This window comes from Chlorocebus sabaeus, chromosome 17, assembly GCF_047675955.1.
Source record: "Chlorocebus sabaeus isolate Y175 chromosome 17, mChlSab1.0.hap1, whole genome shotgun sequence".
Taxonomy (NCBI): domain Eukaryota; kingdom Metazoa; phylum Chordata; class Mammalia; order Primates; family Cercopithecidae; genus Chlorocebus; species Chlorocebus sabaeus.
Window position 1 is genome coordinate 36,564,501 of NC_132920.1, and position 15,828 is coordinate 36,580,328.

The following is a 15,828-nucleotide window of genomic DNA, read 5'->3' on the forward strand; positions in this document are numbered from 1 at the left end:
ACATTAGGAAACCCAGTTTCTACTAAAAATACAAAAAATTAGCTGGATGTGGTGACAGGCGCCTATAATCCCAGCTACTCAGGAGGCTGAGGCAGGAGAATAGCTTGAACCAGGGAGGTGGAGATTGCAGTAAGCTGAGATCATGCCACTGCACTACAACCTGGGCAACAAGAGCGAAACTCGGTCTCAAAAAAAAAAAAAAAAAAAAAGTGATGTTTAATTCTCTTTAAAATAGTAATTCTATTGTTATTCATGATTATGGATAAAAGAAAAAAATTGAAAATATTTCATCACTGTAACATGTTTTTATTTTCATTAAAGCTGTATAACAAGCCAGACATGGTGCCACGTGCCTGTAATCCCAGCTAACCAGGAGGCTGAGGCAGGTGGATCTCTTGAGTCTAGGAGTTCAAGACCAGCCTGGGCAATACAGCAAGCCTCCAGCTCAAAAAACAAACAAACAAAAAACTGCAGAACAAATGTTAAGAAAACTAACTGGTATATTTTGATATGCAAACAATTTAAGGTCGACATTAACGAGGACAATTTTACCTCAGGAAAAAGATAATATCAGTTTGGATGGGGTGTATATATCATATTAATACTAGTAGTACCTTACATTTCTCTAGCGCGATCTAAATTTCTGGCGCAATCTCAGCTCACTGCAAGCTCCACCTCCAGGGTTCATGCCATTCTCCTGCCTCAGCCTCCCGAGTAGGTGGGACTACAGGTGCCTGCCACCATGCCTGGCTACATGTTTTGTATTTTTAGTAGAGACGGGGTTTCACCATGTTAGCCAGGATGGTCTCAATCTCCTGACCCCGTGATCTGCCCACCTTGGTCTTCCAAAGTGCTAGGATTACAGGCGTGAGCCACCACGCCTGGCCAATGCTTTCTCTTTTCTTTTTTTTTTTTAAGAGTCTTGCTTTGTCATCCAGGCTGGAGTGCAGGGGCGTGATCTCGGCTCATTGCAACCTCTGCCTCCTGGGTTCAAGCGATTCTTCTGCCTCAGCCTCCCGAGTAGCTGGGACTACAGGAACCTGCCACCATGCCGAGCTAATTTTTAGAGGTTATAAAATACTTTTGCATACATTTTGGTTTTTTCTTTTTCATAACAACCTCATGGCAAAAGTAGGTCAGTTACCTACAGATTAGGAAACCTAACCTTCTGGGTGACTTGTTTAGTCAGTAAGTGTGAAATAGCCTCAAACACAGGTCATCTGGCTTGTTTTCCAATATTTTTTTTCACTACATCATACTGCCTTATAAAAATGATATAACTTTTTTTTTTCTTTTTTTGTTTTTGTTTTTTTTTTTCGAGATGGAGTATCGCTGCAACGCCCAGGCTGGAGTGCAATGGCATGATCTCGGCTCACTGCAACCTCCGCCTCCCAGGTTCAAGCAATTCTCCTGCCTCAGCCTCCCGAGTAACTGGGACTTACAGGCATGTGCTACCATGCCTGGTTAATTTTTGTATTTTTAGTAGAGACAGGGTTTCACCATATTGGCCAGGCTTGTCTCAAATTCCTGACCTCAAGTGATCCTCCCGCCTCAGCCTCCCAAAGTGCTGGGATTACAGGCGTGAGCCGCTGCTCCTGGCCATGACTTCATGTGTTTAATTCTTCCCTTTTCATGTACTTTATATATATATTCACAAACACTGACTTGTTTCCAAGTAGGTATCACAACTCTGAATAAGTAAAGAGAAAGCTCTGTTTGGACTCTTAGTTAATAAGCCGAAGAAATCTTTCTGAATTTACCTAGTTCTCATTATTTATCTTATTGTTTATGTGTTTGTTCCTTATGATGAAGTTTCTTACAGTGGACATAGGGGCCAGGAGGACACATGTTTTGATAAACAGATTTTCCGTGTTTTCAATTATTCATAGTTTGGGGAAAGGAGGAGGACATGATTTGAGCAAAATAAAAGAATCTCATAGCGAGCTGCCAGCTCTTACTAAACTGTACATAATTTGTCAATATTTTAATAATTTGACAGTACTATAATATAATCAAGGTTTCTAGAATAAATCATTTTCACTTTTCACTACTGAAAGCATAACCTATATCTTTTCACTAATTTCATTCAGCTATAGGAAATGCTGCCCTCAACCACATCCAGAATGTAGTAGAATAACTCTAGAACTAATTCTAGGATAAAGATATGTTCTTTATTCTTTTCTAAATAAGTCTTATGGCTGTACCTGATAATTGTATGTTTGTTTATTTATTCCATCGATAACTGTTTGTCCTGAATTGTATGTTTTCTGAAAAGGAAATTACATCATAGTCCTTAGTCATTTCATGCTGGTCTCAAAATTGTTTATAAACTACTATGTTTCATCTCCTTCCGCATTATTTTGAATTCCTAGGGACCAAATGACTGAAGTAAAAGTAGGTTCTGTTTTATTAATGCTTTCTTTTTATTATTATTATTATTATTTTTTGAGACAGAGTCTCGCTCTGTCTCCCAGGCTAGAGTGCAGTGGTGTGATCTCGGCTCACTGCAAGCTTAACCTCCTGGGTTCACGCCATTCTCCCGCCTCAGCCTCCTGAGTAGCTGGGACTACAGGCGTCCACCACCACGCCTGGCTAATTTTTTGTATTTTTAGTAGAGATGCGGTTTCACCGTGTTAGTGGGGAAGGTCTGGATCTCCTGACCTCGTCATCCACCCACCTCGACCTCCAAAAGTGCTGGGATTACAGGCGTGAGCCACCGCGCCAGGCCGGATTAGTGCAACACCATGTTTTAATGCAATAAATTCAGACTTACTTTTCCAAGTATGTTAAGCCCTGCTTATTTTCTGTACTTTCATGCTTGAGTTAATAAACTGCAAAGTTTCCCTCTTTTGTTTGTTTTGTTTTCCTTTATATACCATTTGTTGGTATCTATTTTGAAAGAGAGGGGGATGGAAAGTAAATTATCCCCTTGGGCTTGCGAAATAAAGTTTACCTATCTACTAAATAAATATCTCATAGCTTTCTGTGGTGGCTCAGTGGGTTATTGGAATCTTTTTTTTTTTTTTTTTTGAGACAGAGTCTCGCTGTCGCCCAGGTTGGAGCAGTGGTGTGATCCTGGCTCACTGCAACCTCCGCCTCCTGGTTTCAAGCAATTCTCCTGCCTTAGGTTCACAGCAACCTCTGCCTCCTGGGTTGAAGCGATTCTTCTGCCTCAGCCTCTCGAGTAGCTGGGATTACAGGCGCACCACCGCATCCAGCTAATTTTTTGTATTTTCAGTAGAGACAGGGTTTCACCATGTTAGCCAGGCTGGTCTGAAACTCCCGACCTCAGGTGATCCGCCCACCTTGGCCTCCCAAAGTGCTGGGATTACAGGCATGAGTCACCGTGTCCTGCCTATTTTCTTTTTCAAATGCTGTTTATTTAAAACTCATATAAGGTGGCTGGGAGTGGTGGCTCATGCCTGTAATCCCAGCACTTTGGGAGGCAGAGGCCAGTGGATCATCTGAGGTCAGGAATTGGAGAAGAGCCTGACCTAACCTCGTGAAACCCCATCTCTACTAAAAATATAAAAATTAGCTAGGCACGGTGGCGTGTGCCTGTAATCCCCGTTACTTGGGAGGCTGAGGTAGGAGAATCACTTGAACCCGGGAGGTGGAGGTTGCAGTGAGCAGAGATTGCACTCCAGCCTGGGCGACAGAGGGAGACTCCGTCTCAAAACATCATCAACAACAACACTCACATAAGGCTGAAAAAGAAAAGAAAACTTCTAGGCATTCTCAGTATTAGGTTTAAGAATGAGACTTGTATGTTCATAAACAAGAGGTCATGTGAGCTGTCAGAGCCGGTACATGGGATAGGAAGGCCAGAGCCCGTTCGTAAACCAGTAACAGGAATAACAAGAGATAAACATTATCAGTTTACGCCCAGCCTTCACCGAAACCCAGGGTAACACATTTCCACATTTCCTGACTCCCCTATCCTGACTCCCCACAGGACTTTGAGACCAGCCTGGGCAATATAGTGAGACTTCCTCTCTACAAATTAAAAAATTAGCTTGGCGTGTTGGCCTGCACCTGTAGTCCTAGCTATGCAGGAGGCTGAGGTGGGAGGATCACTTGAGCCCAGGAGGCTGAGGTTGCAGTGAGCCATGATCCCACCACTGTACTCCAGCCTGAGTGACAGGGCAAGACTCTGTCTCAGAAAACAAAACCAACATTTAGCAAATATAATTACTTTCAGAGAGATAGTTCAAAATCTGGGGATTTTTGGTTAGTTTTTACATTTACTACATAAGATTAGTCAGTAGAAATGAGAATTAGCTTTTTGTACGACAATTTACAATAGCTATTATTTTTAAAATATTTTTATTCTTAAGAGTCAACCTTAAATTAGTTGTTTGCAATTGTCACTATTTAGTGTATGACGAACAAGAACTTTGAAATTAGACGACCTGAGTTCTCAGCCCACAAGCACCTCGTTAGTAGTTTAATGACCTTAAACACTTCATGTGTATGTCTTGATTTCCTCATTTGTAAATAAGAGTAATAAAATCTATCTCCTATGGTTATTAAGAAGCCTAAATGATATAAAATGTTGGGATGAGTGCTTTGTAATTTTACTGGTAGTAGATGCTGTTTAAGGAGACTTAAATAATTCAGCAAATCAGATGAACTATATTGCCATTATGTCAATTGAAAACTCCAAGTCTACCAATTTGACATTAGAAAGGGTTTCAGTAGGGGGCCCAGGGGCTCATGCCTGTAACCCCAGCACTTTGGGAGGCCAAACTGGGAGGACTGCTTGAGCCTAGGACTCCCCCTTCCCACCCTATCTCTACAAAAAAATTTTAAAAATTAGCTGGGTGTGGTGGTTCATGACTGTAGTCCCAGCTGTCTTGGAGCTTGAGATGGGAGGATCACCTGAGTCCAGAAGGTCGAGGCTGCAGTGAGTGGTGATCATGCCACTGCACCCAGTCTGGGCAACAAAGGGAGACCCTGTCTCAAAAAAAAAGGTTTTGATTTCAGATATAAATACATCTCAGAGACTCAGGGTCTTGAGATACCTACATTAAATTAGAAATAAAATGATAAAAATCAGCAAACACCTATACTTTCTGTGAATATACATTTCTCATATCCTGTCTCCTTGAAGTCTGCCCAAAAAAGGTACCCAGTCTGATATGCTGTTCATTATATGAAATTTTAGCCAAAAGTAGAACCATTAACTATAAATTAAAAGTCATGTTATCACTTATTTATTTTGGATGATGGATAACAAGTGTTTATTATATCTTTCTGTATGCTTTAATTTCCAAAATGAAAGTGTTTAAAAAAAAAATAAGACCCAGTAGTTAGCCTGATTCTCCAAACTTCAGGCCAGATTTTTGTAAACAGCAAATCTGCAGCCAGTGCAGTGGCTCATGCCGGTAATCCCCAAACTTAGGGAGGCAGAATCTGGAGGATAGCTTGAGCCTAGGAGTTCAAGACCTACGTGGGCAATAGAATAAGAACTCCGTTCTCCACAATAAGAAAAAAAAAAAAAAAAAAAAAGAAAGACAATATACAAATCTGCAGGAAGGAATCTTTCCAGAAAGGAAGAATTTGTTTCAAGAACTGTTTTGCAGGAATTTTTTTTGCAGAAGGGTTTTTTTTCTTTGACTCAAAGGCTGTAACACTGTACTTTATAACAACGGAAATAAAGGCATTAGTTTGAACAATCCTCTATGCTGCTACTATTGTAAAGTTTGGAGACTATAACTCACTCAAATTGGTTTATAGCCATGTATTTACCAAATCTTTTTTCATATTCCTTTTCTCCACGCATGCAGGAATTTATATCTCACAGCCTTCTTAGAGTCAGTCAGGTTGAGTCGGGTGACTAGTTCAGGACAGTGAAATACGTCAGCAGAAGTGAAAAAGGCCACTCACTTCTGGCAGAGGCAAAGGAGAGCCCTTACAGGATTCTCCAGTCTAGCTCTTCTGCCAGCCCGGAAGTGCTAGGATGGCAGAGCCAGAGACGCAAGCAGCAGGGAAGCTGAGTCACCATGGGGATGTGAGAATGACTTACAGATGACTAGTGTGCAGCCTCACAGCCTAGCCCATGTTAAGATAAACACAATACAGTCTTGCATACTTTACAGTCATAAACGAGGGAGAACAGAAATGGAAAATGACCCTCTATGCCTCTAAGATCAAATTATAATGAAACAACTTATGTCTTCAGTTTTGAAAATTAAAGTTTTTGACCCTGATAAAACAAGTTTGCTATACAAGTATCCGTTAACCAGGTGAAACCCACTGAAATGAGTCAAACTATTTTCTTACATTCCTTCCACTTCAACACCAATTTTAATCCTTAGTTCCAAATTAGTTTTTAGAGACTCTTGTAAGGAAAAGGAAAATCGACCCAGAATTTTAAAAATTGTGCTATTATTAGTTTATATAGCTTTCAACCACAATTTACAATAGCTTGCATAATTAGTATATTTAATTAGTATATAGAGACATATATATATATATTTGAGAGGGAACTTCACTGCAACTTCCCAGTTGCCTCCTGGGTTCAAGTGATTCTCCTGCCTCAGCCTCCCGAGCAGCTAGAATCATACAGGCGCCCGCCACCATGCCTGGCTAATTTTTGTATTTTTAGCAGAGACGGGGTTTCATCATGTTGGCCAGGCTGGTCTGGAAACCCCGACCTCAGGTGATCCGCCCGCCTCGGCCTCCCAAGGGCAGGGATTACAGGCGTGAGCCACCGCCCCCGGCCTAGTGTAATTTTTAAAAGTACAAAAGCCACTAGAAACCATGACAATAAGAACTTCCTTTTGGGTTTTCCAGCATTCGGTTTATCGGACATGGACCACACATAGATGTTTTTTGAATGCTGAAAAATTTTACTCATGACACAGTTTTCCCAGTAACTTGCTTCCGGTGGATTTAAAATTTGTAATATAACTTCGTCATAGCTGGTACCTTCATGAAACTCAATATTTGAAAAAAACGTGGGGTTTTTCCCCTTTCTTTTGGCCAGAATGTATGTCCAGGGTAGTGACTTTCGAGCAAATGCGTTTAAGCAACTCCAGTATTCTTACTACGCTGCCCCCAATCCCGCTCCAAGCATGGGGAGATCAGGGTTCCACATTTTCGGGTAAGTATCAGCCGTCCTGGCGCTGCGCGAGCGCATTCTACAATTCCGAAAACTACTAACTTTTCCGTCTGCAACCTTTAATAATTGAGAGGTTATGCGCAACTCAGAAAAGTGCGCCAGCTACGGTCGGGTGCAGAGTGGACTGGAGGAAAGGCGACTCCCATTTACGGTGCGGCCCCGGGCGGGGTCCCCCGACACGGCCTTCCCGGCGTGCCACGCGCGGAGGGGACTCTTAACGTGAAGCGCTGGGTGACTCAGCCGCGTGGCCGCGCGGGCTGGGGCGGGGGGCGCGCGCCGCTGCGGCACAGCCGGTCCCGGCTGCGGCTTCTGGCTGCGCGGTCTGCGCGCGCCTCCCGGGCGGATTCCATCCCCGAGCGCGACAGCGCGGCGGGGAGCGACGAGTAAGTGGCGGCGCGGGACGGTTTCGGGCGCGAAGACCGGGCAGGGCGAGTGTGGTGGCGGGCGTGGCCCGAGTCTCCCCTTTGTGGCCGAGGGGGCTTCTCCTCCGCACGCGGCGGCGGCTCGGACCCCCAAGTCAAAAGGCCGCGGGGCTAAGCTGGGCGCGAGGAACCTGTCGGCACCGGCGTGATGGGGTCCTGTTTCCGCGCGGAGGGCAGAGTCTGGTGATCCTGGGGAGGGACGCGACGCTGCGCCGAGGTGGTGGGCACAGCTGAAGTATAACTTGACTGCTTTTTGCAGGCCTCGGGTGGTTCATCCCGAGAGGAATGGCGAGAACCTGGAGTGTTGACTGGCAAAACATTTGCGGACGCGGTTCTTCTGGCAATTAATTGGCTCCATTAAAAATTAGGTAGTTGGTGGGACTTCCTCCTGAACTCCGGAGCCGGGTGCATTTTGCCCGGTCTTTTCAGCCCTGTTTCCGCGTCTTCCTTCCCTGCCACCCGCAAATTGCCAGCTTTCATCCGTGGCTCTGAGTGCAAAAGCGCTGGGGAAAGCCTTAACCAGCAATTTTCTTTTAAATAAAACTTTGCTTTTTATAGCAGTGTCTTCAGGTTTACAAGCCCAGTTCTGTACTATGAGAAAACCTCTTTTGTTTTGGAGTTTGTGATTCCTTCTGAAAATTCTTCGGTTGAAGAGATTTATTTTTAAATAAGAATCTAGTGAACAAACTAACATGATAAACAAGGCTGTAAAGGAACTAGTGTTTAGCCAGCTTATGAAAATACGTTCCAGAGTCCTTAGTTTTGTTCCTGTTCGCTCTGTGAGAAGTTGAGGTATTTTTTTAATGGTCTCCAAAACAAAGTGTTGTAGTAATGTCTGTCGGATGTGATGAATCCAGAGTCAGAGGACTTGATGTGATGAATCCAGTGTCAGAGGACTTCCGCTCAAGGCCCCCACCTGAAACCCCAATTCCTAGGCCATAGTTCTGAAACAGAAGATTGTTCCTTAGTAATAAGGTTGCAGTACCGTAGCACCTCTTCCATAAATTTGATTCTAGAGATTTGCGATGAGTCCCTGAGTCTGGGATTTAAGCAGGCACCCCCACTCTTGGTTCAGGGACCACACGCTGAGAAACACCACCTTTAGGCTGGGCTGCCCAACAACCTTAACCCTTTGTCGATGTATTCCTCCCCATACCTGTCGTAAACCAGTCGCCTGCCCCAAACCAGTCCTAGGACAAGAAGCTCTAACTCTGCAGAAGCCAGTATGAGAAAACATAGTGCTTTTTTTTGACCCTGACACGGGGTAGGAAATGATTTTCATACATATTCCGATATTGCTCTGGTGGTTTAGAGATAGCCCATTTATCTTTTCCTTCTGAGGGCTGCTTCTAGTATCGTCAGAGCTTAATGCCATTAGGCCAAATCTCCTCCGCCCAGTTTACTCAGTCTCCCCAAGGAACCAGGGCAGCCAATGCCATATAATTGCCATGGCCTTGACTGTCATATTATCCGGTATGTAGCAGTACTAGTAGCATTATGAGGGGTTCCAGTTCAGCTGGACATTAATTTAGTCATCAAATATCTGCGTAATGCCTATTTTCTTCAAAGCACTGTCATAGGCCGTTTTATCAACAGCATAGCGATATAGACATATATATCTTGGCACAGAGTTGCATTGCTTCTCTGAGGCAGAAATGAGGGTTGGATAAACTCCACTGCTGCCAAAAGGTTCTCTTTATTCATCCATAATTCATTCCTTCCTGTTATTCCAGAAATATGCATACTATTCCAATAATCTCGTTTTCCATAAGAAGTTAAGAAATACATTGGATGAGGTTAGTAGTTAGGTCAGTCTTAAATTCTGTAACGGAAGTCAGGCATGGTGGCTCACGTCTGTAATCCCAGCACTTTGGGAAGCCGAGGCAGGTGGATCACCTGAGGTCAGGAGTTTCAGACCAACCTGGCCAACCTAGTGAAACCCTGTCTCTACTAAAAATACAAAAATAAACCAGGCATGGTGGTGGGCACTTGTAATCCCAGTTACTCGGGAGGCTGAGGCAGGAGAATCATTTGAATCTGGGAGGCACACGTTGCAGTGAGCCGAGATCACGCCATTGTACTCAGCCTGGGCAACAGAGCGAGACCCCATCTCAAAAAAAAAAAAAATTATGTAACAGAGACCCCTAATAACTTTAGTAAGGACAATAATATACACATTTTTTATTTCTTATTCCCCCTTCAAATAGATGTGTAGAGATGAGGTTAGAATTAGGCCATGTGTTTCTCTGACTTTTTTCCTTTTTTTGGTGTCTGATTTCTCTTATTGAATCTTTTTCCGTTGATTTGTAAAGTGTCATGTCTTCCTTCTGTAGCCCTGAGCTTCCTGATTGTTGTGTCTTCCTCTACCCTTCAATCTGATCTTCCTGCCCCTCTTTGGCTAAGTGGAGTAAAAAATTGAGGGGAATTGTTAGAATACCAAATGATTTTTAGTTGGAAGATCCAGAGTCTTAGATATATGAGGCTTAGAGATATAAAGGAGCCTATTACAAATTTATCAAGTGCAGTCCTCTCAGATAAAGAATCTGAGAGATGAGATTGCAGAGTGAGGACTTCTGGCTCCTAGCCCAGTGTTCTTCCCACCAAATTATCTCAAGAAAAATGCTTCAAAAGTAGAAAAGGTCCAGAGAAATTATAAGTAGATGGAGAAAATGGAGAGACTTTCATATGACTACAAAAGCAATATTATCTTATCTGGAAAAATGGAGATTGAAGGAGGATATGATGTAACCATATAAATCATAAAAAGTGGGAGTACTACTGCTAAGGAATTCTTTGAAGCTTGAAATAAGTAGTGAAAGGACAAATAAGAGCAAGAGATAGCTATCTTGTAAAGCCCAAGGAATGTTATGAACTCAGTTTTTTGTTTTTGTTTTTGTTTTTGTTTTGAGACAGCATTTCGCTCTTATTGCCCAGGCTGGAGTACAGTGGTGCGATATCGGCTCACTGCAACCTCCGCCTCCCAGGTTCAAGTGATTCTCCTGCCTCAGCCTCCTGAGTAGCTGGGATTACAGGCACCCACCACCATGCCCGGCTAATTTTTTGTGTTTTTAGTGGGGATGGGGTTTCACCATGTTGGCCAGGCTGGTCTCAAAACTCCTGACCTCAGGTGATCTGCCTTCCTGGGCCTTCCAAAGTGCTGGGATTACAGGTGTGAGCCACCGCGCCAGGCGTGAACTCAGTATTTTTTAAAAAGATTTTTAAAAAGCTTAGATAACTACTTTGGTGATTTTTAAAATATGTTAAATGCTTGAGCAATGCCCAGAATCTTTGGAAGTTGTCATCAAGAGTATAACTATTGTCCTTACCAAACTTACTAGGTACCCCTGTGATAGAATTTAAGACTGATGGCTGGGTGTGGTGGCTTACGCCTGTAATCCCGGCACTTTGGGAGGTCATGGGGGGAGGATTTCCTTAGCCCAGAAGTTCTAGACCATCCTGGGCAACATAGGGAGACCCTGTCTGTGTTATTTTAAAAATTAAAAAGTGAACAAAGAATTTAAGACTCATCTAACTACTAACCTCATCCAATGTGATATTTCTTAACTTATGGAAAATGAGATTATTGGGAATAGTACATATATTTCTGGAAGAATAGGAAGGAAAGAATTACAGATGAAGAAAGAGGGCCTTTTGATGTTTTAGCTTGGAATCCCCAAATTAGACACTGTAGGATTGATTGCTCTTGTATATTCATGAAAGTAGTAAAAATAAAAATAGTAAGGGCTTAATAATTAGTATACATTCTATACCAGCCACTTACTAAATGGTTTTACATCACTGTCCCATTTAATTATCTCCTTTCTATAGATAAAGACTCTAAGATACAAGAGATTAAGTTTGCCCCAAATAATGTACCTAATAAGTGGCTGAGCCTATAGTAAAGTCCACTTGACTTCAAAGCCATTAAAATATATGCTCAAGAGTGTCCTAGTTGTATTTCATTGCGAAGTGGTTAAGAATGTGGGTTGTGGGCCGGGCGTGGTAGCTCATGCCTGTAATCCCAGCACTTTGGGAGGCCGAGGCAGGTGGATCACGAGGTCAGGAGATCGAGACCATCCTGGCTAACACAGTGAAACCCCGTCTCTACTAAATATACAAACAAATTAGCTGGGCGTGGTGGCAGGCGCCTGTAGTCCCAGCTACTCGGGAGGCTGAGGCAGGAGAATGGCGTGAACCTGGGAGTCAGAGCTTGCAGTAAGCTGATATTGTGCCACTGCACTCCAGCCTGGGTGACAGAGCGAGACTCTGTCTCAAAAAAAAAAAAAAGAATGTGGGTTGTGGAGTTAATGTTGCCTGGGTTCAAATCCTGACTCCTCCATTTACTAGCTTGGATAAAGTACTTTATCAGTTTCTGTCTCTGAAATAGACAGTAATAGTACCTACCTATCCCAGGATTTTTAGGATTGAGTTAATTCATGTAAAGTTAATAGAACTGTGCCTCACAAACTGTAAGTTTTCAGGAAATGCTGGCCATTAGTGTTTTAAAAAATATTTTTTAGGCTGGGCAGGGTGGCTCAAGCCTGTAATCCCAGCACTTTGAGAGGCTGAGGTGGGCAGATTATTTGAGGCTAGGAGTTTGAAACCATCCTGGCCAACATGGCAAAACCCCCGTCTCTACTAAAAATACAAAAAATTAGCTGGGCATGGTGGCATGCGCCTATAATCCCAGTTACTGGGGAGGCTGGGTCATGAGAATTGCTTGAATCTGGGAGGCAGAGATTTCAGTGAGCCAAGATCGCACCACTGCACTCCAGCCTGGGCGACAGAGCGAGACTCTGTCTCAAAAACAAAAAGGAAAAAATTATAATTTTTGATATACAGTTGTGCTTAGAAAGGAAAACATATTTATAATTTATTTCACGGTGGGTGCTGTAGCTCACACCTATAATCCCAGCACTTTGGGAGGCTGAGGTGAACACATCACTTGAGCCCAGGAGTTTGAGATCAGTCTAAGCAACATGGCACAACTCTGTCTCTACAAAAAATATAAAAATGAGCCAGGTGTGGTGCTGTGCGCCTTTAATCCTAGCTACTCTGGAGGCTGAGGTGGGTGGATCGATTGAACCTGGAAGGTAGAGGTTACAGTGAGCTGAGATGGTGCCACTGCACACCAACCTGGGCGACAGAGCACCATCCTGTCTCCAAATATATATTTGTATATATATTTGAAATAACTGAGGTTTAATGATAAGTATAGATATAAAGTAAGCTTTATCTCTGCCCTTACTAAAATAGGAACATTACTAAAATTTTGGAAAGCATTGGAATGTAGTGGAAAGATCCATGATCCAGGTCAGATGATTTGCTTCTAGTTGTCGCTGTCACTGCTAGCTCTGTGATTCTAGGTTCAAAATTTCTGTTTTATACAGAAGGTTGTGAGGATCAAATAAAGTGACAAATAGGGATGAAATTTGAATTTTATATGCTATACAAATGTAAAATACCATCTTAAAAATTATGGAGGAAAGTTACAATGAATTATTGTTGCATAGATTATTGGAAGTTCAATTTCCTTAGAATAAAACAGGTAGTAACTTACACCTCTATGTGAAGATCACAGTACATATCTTAAAATTATCTAAGACATCCTCCATGTGTTCTCAAATCTCTTTTTTACAGGGGGAAGGTGAAATTTAATTTTTGCAGTTATATCTGTGTATTGGTTTGCTAAGGCTGCCAAAGCAAAGGACCACTGTCTGGGTGGTTTGAACAACAGAAATTTATTTTCTCACAATTTTGGAAGCTAGAAGGCCAAGATGGTGTCAGGAGGGTTTATTTTCTTCTGAGGCCTCTGTCTTTGACTTGTAGATGACCATTTTCTTCTCCCTGTGTCTTTGTGTCCGGAATTTATTCCTTCCGGTGGGTTCTTGGTCTCACTGACTTCAAGAATGAAGCCACGGACCCTCGCGATAGTGTTACAGTTCTTAAAGATGGTGTGTCCGGAGTTTTTTCCTTCAGATGTTCAGATGTGTCCGGAGTTTCTTCCTTCCGGTGGGTTCGTGGTCTTGCTGACTTCAGGAGTGAAGCCGCAGACCTTTGCAGTGAGTGTCACAGCTCTTAAAGGTGGTGTGTCCGGAGTTGTTTGTTCCTCCTGGTGCGTTCATGGTCTCGCTGGCTTCAGGAGTGAAGCCGCAGACCTTAACAGTCAGTGTTAAAGCTCTTAAAGGTAGTGCAGACCTAAAGAGTGAGCAGCAGCAAGATTTATTGTGAGGAGTGAAACAACAAAGCTTCCACAGCGTGGAAGGGGACCTGAGTGGGTTGCTGCTGCTGGCTTGGGTGGCCAGCTTTTAGTTCCTTATTTGGCCCCACCCATGCCCTGCTGATTGGTCCATTTTACAGAGTGCTGATTGGTCCATTTACAAACTTTTAGCTAGACACAGAATGCTCACTGGTGCGTTTTTACAGAGTGCTGATTGGTGCATTTAGAATCCTTTAGCTAGACACAGACCACTGATTGGTGGGTTTACAATCCTTTAGCTAGGCAGAAAAGTTCTCCAATTGCCTTTACAATCCTTTAGCTGGGCAGAAAAGTTCTCCAAGTCCCCACTCGACCCAGGAAGTCCAGCTGGCTTCACCTCTCATCTTCACATTGTCATCCCTCTGTTTATGTGTTCTAATCTCCCCATTTTGAGGACATCAGACGTATTGGATTAGGGCCCACCTTAATGACTTCATTTAACCTTAATTACCTCTTTAAAGGCCCTGTCTCCAAATATAGACACATTCTGAGGACTACGGGTTAGGGCTTCACATATTAATTTTGAGGGAGACACAGTTCAGCCCTGACAATCTGTTTAAGAAGTTATGCGTTGGGGCTGGTGCAGTGGCTTATGCCTGTAATCCCAACACTTTGGGAGGCGGAGGCAGGTGGATCACCTGAGGTCGGGAGTTCTAGACCAGCCTGGTCAACATGACAAAACCCTGTCTCTACTAAAAATACAAAAATTAGCCGGGCACAGTGGCACGTGCCTGTAATCCCAACTACTCGGGAGGCTGAGGCAGGACAATCACTTGAACCTGGGAGGCAGAGGTTGCAGTGAGCTAAGATTGTGCCACTGCACTACAGCCTGGGCGACAGAGCGAGACTCCGTCTCAAAAAAAAAAAAAAAAAAAAAAAAGGTTATGTGTTGGGTACTCTGAATGCTCCCTTGCCGTTATCACTATGTCCTATGCCGTGAGGCCCAGGCAGCATTCATTTTCTTGTGACTGGCTTTACCTGTTCTTCAGAACCATGCTTGCTTTTGTATATCCTAAGAAGCATATTATGCCTCTGCATAAATCATTGTGTTATATTTAAGATTATCCTGTTAGCCTACTGAATAATGTGCTTGAAAATCTATTCCATACATTAACCTAAATTCCTAATTCATCTATTAAGCACATTTCTTCTTTAATCTAGATGGAAGAATGTCAGACTATTTTATGTGATAATATATTGTTTTCTGATTAAATTTTAAAAATTTTCTCTTAAACTGCATCAGGCAGTTTAAAAATTTATTTTATTTTGTTTTACTTTTTAAGAGATAGAAGTCTTGCTATGTTGCCCAGTCTGAAGTATAGTAGCTATTCACAGTCTTGATCCCACTACTGATCAGCACAGGAGTTTTGACTTGCTCTGTTTCCAGTCTGGGTCAGTTCTTCCCTCTTTAAGCATCCTGGTGGACCCCTGCTCCTGGGAGGTTACCATTGATGCTACATTTGGTGCAGACACCTGATTGATACAGTACACTACAGCCCAGAACTTCTGGGCTCAAGTGATCCTCCCACCTCAGCCTGCTAAGTGGCTGGGACTACAAGTGTGCCACTGAACCTAGCTACAAGCAGTTTTTAAGAAACTGTTCCAATGATTCCAACATTTTCTTGAGGAGGTATCTGTTTTTTGAGATACTTTTCATTTTTCCTTATTTTAAAGATAATAACATTCATTTTAGAGACTTCAGAATATTCAGTAAGACAATAACTTTTTAAAAGAAAAGTCACGTGATTCTACAGTTAAGGAAGAATAATCTTTTCCATCTTTTTTTCTGTGGATACATTTATTGTTTCAATCTGCCTTTAAAAAATCTAATACATCTATACTATTTCATGCTATTTCAGTTATTTTCTCTTTTTGAAATAAGGTCTTGCTCTGTCACCTAGGCTGAAGTGTAGTGGCAAGATTTCAGCTCACTGCAACTTTGACCTCTGGGCTTAAGCAGCCCTCCCACCTCAGCCTTGCACAAGTAGTTGGGACTACAGGTATGTGCCACCACACCCAGC

General features: G+C 42.8%; 2 protein-coding genes across 5 annotated transcripts in view; one reads left to right on the forward strand and one right to left on the reverse strand.

Annotated features, from left to right (window-relative positions):
- PXT1 (peroxisomal testis enriched protein 1) overlaps positions 1-7,252 on the reverse strand; it is a 47,886-nt gene extending 40,634 nt beyond the window's left edge. The window contains exons 1-2 of the mRNA XM_073005936.1: positions 6,934-7,252; positions 2,774-2,889 (exon numbers count right to left, since the gene is read on the reverse strand). The gene's annotated coding sequence lies outside the window, so the exon portion shown is untranslated. The remainder of the gene's footprint in view (positions 1-2,773; positions 2,890-6,933) is intronic.
- Positions 7,250-15,828, forward strand: part of KCTD20 (potassium channel tetramerization domain containing 20) — a 44,428-nt gene continuing 35,849 nt past the window's right edge. For 3 of the 4 annotated variants that reach the window (XM_007972788.3, XM_073005934.1, XM_007972790.3), the window contains exon 1: positions 7,366-7,509. The gene's annotated coding sequence lies outside the window, so the exon portion shown is untranslated. Of the gene's footprint in view, positions 7,510-15,828 lie in introns of all 4 variants that reach the window. The other variant, XM_007972787.3, reaches the window with a different exon arrangement.